The sequence below is a fragment of the Amphimedon queenslandica genome, unplaced genomic scaffold (genome assembly GCF_000090795.2).
Source record: "Amphimedon queenslandica unplaced genomic scaffold, v1.1 AMPQUscaffold_13232, whole genome shotgun sequence".
Classification (NCBI taxonomy): domain Eukaryota; kingdom Metazoa; phylum Porifera; class Demospongiae; order Haplosclerida; family Niphatidae; genus Amphimedon; species Amphimedon queenslandica.
This window is the reverse complement of record NW_003546532.1, coordinates 100,080-102,500: the sequence shown is the minus strand read 5'-3', so window position 1 is coordinate 102,500 and position 2,421 is coordinate 100,080.

Genomic DNA, 2,421 nt, shown 5'->3' with positions numbered 1-2,421 from the left:
GTTCCCACGGGCCAGCATAAGTAGTAGCATAGATGCTTGTAAGTGTAAATTTGTTTGTGTATTTGTAGTATACTTTAAGGTCTTCGCTTCATATCATTGTTATCAATTTGGTCCATAGCTTCTTCATTCCTCACTTCTTCATCATTCGTATCATCAAGTAGTATGGCCACAGACTGCATGATATGTTCTACAGTTACTGCAACAAGAGGTGATTGTTTCAATTCCTGCACTAATTTACCAGTACTGATTAGTGTATTGGGTGTATTCCTCATACTATCACTAATGATTAATGTTATTACATTAACTGTGTGTTACTGCAAGAGGAAAGGGAAGAATTGTCAAAGTATGTTAATCTATGAATTTTACCATGTCCAGAAATTGCAATGGAACTTCCGGTCGCGTTAATTTAATGATATTCATTGGAATTACCATAGCAACGGCAGTTCAGCAATGGTGGATTGATAGGAAGCTTCACTACATTGCTTGCTAACGTCTTTCTGGTACATGGATGGGACTTCACTAGATACTTGAGGCTTCTAGAATGCTACTTAATGCAATTGGTTATGGTAGTTTTCTCATATTCTTTTGTTAAAGTGGCAAGCGTGGTGAAAGAACAGGCTCTTCTCAACAAATGGCCGTCTTACTTCAAAAAGGTCTAGAGACACTATTTGCTTGTATATAAGATGTTAAGCACTCTTTCTTTCACTTTATTATTCCTAAGAGAAGAGGAAAGCACTTGTGACTTGTTGACTCTTGCTGCTGCACCCGTCATCATAGAAATGGCTAAAATTACTTCACCTTCAGGAGACAAATGTTCCAAACAAAGTTTTGAATTTCTTTATCTTTTTTGCATCATTGGGTAGTAAGAATTTTGTACTTTCACAAAATAAGTGAGCAAATTGTCAAAAATTGTTTGAAATTTAGATATAACCATTCAAAAAGTAAAAAAATTATCATGCATACATAAAGGAATGACAAGATGGCGGCACTGACTGCCTCATCTTCAATTGGTAAATGTTCCACACAAAGTTACTCCAAATGCTGTAATATTTAGCAGGAACACAGGTAGATGGATGAAGAACAGCTACTAAAGTGCACAAATTGATGATTCTTATTGTAAAGAAAGATATAGCCTAGTAAATGGAGATGTCCATTCCTGCCCTGTATAAATAAAGTCAATCAGTGGTATACGGAGATAATTGCTCAGTATACTACTCCGTGTCCACTCATTTCTGGATATGCTATGATGAATTGTATTACAGGTTCACAAGAGCAAGAATTATCATCAGTTGATCCACAATATGAGAATGTACATTTACCAGTTCCACAATCAGAACTATCAATGAAAGAATGTGCTGCTTATGGTGTAGTGGAGGGATCAACTACAAAACTTTAACTTTGAAACTTTTTGTGTGATAAAATTACAGCAGAACTTAAATACCGCGATCGGGCATTTAGGATACTCCAGGATACTATAGTAGCGATGTCAGTTGACCGTATATTAAAACAAAATTTTTCTCTCAGATAATTAGAAAAAAGGTGGCACACGTAGTTGAGCGTCTTGCACTTTCTTTGTATAGCATGGCTGAAGCTACTAGAGGTAATTTCTTATGCGAAAATGCTTGCTAATATGTGAAAAATTGATGCTTATTTCTCTTTATAGTAACTCAAGTGCGAGGTGAGGTGTTACTGCCTGCAACCAAGTCTGTTTTTCTCTCTTATGTTAACAAGAAGCAACATTTTAAACCTTTAAAACAAATATCGACCGTTACAAATGAGTTAATTTTGGAGCTTCTTAAGTTAAGATATGAAAATGCATCTGCTGTCACATTTGCTGCATTTTATCGTTGGGTGAGAGATTTATATGGAGATAGGTAAGTGGCCTCAGCCCAATCCACCTACTATTGAAGCGTTGACAAAATCGGTATCAAGGCTCAAGGCGCGACTTGATAAATTAAAGAAATTACGCTCATCCAAGGAGAAAGAACAAGTAATACACGAGTTTCTTAATGCAGAGTTTGATTTACCACCTCTGGGATTTCGTAAAGGCCATGTTGTCAATTTCAGTCCTGTTCGACTTCAAACTCAGAAGAAAGTGCAAGCATCTTTGGAGGTATCAAAAGAAAAAAGCAAAAAATGTATGCAATGACAAGAAATGCAAACAAGAAACTCAAAAGAAGAGATGCTACTATAGAAAAACAGATGGCTTGCATCAAGAGTCAAAAACGAACCATTATTGACTATGAAAGGAAACTTCTTGGATCAAATTCTAAAATAGAAAAACTGCAAACAAAGCTAGATCGTGTAAATCATCGTGCTCTCTACTGGAAAAGGAGGATAACTGATATAAGTAGCTCTTGCTCTTTGAAAAAGAAAGATCTTCAAATCGAAGTAGCATCATGAAAAAAGAAGTTTCTAGTC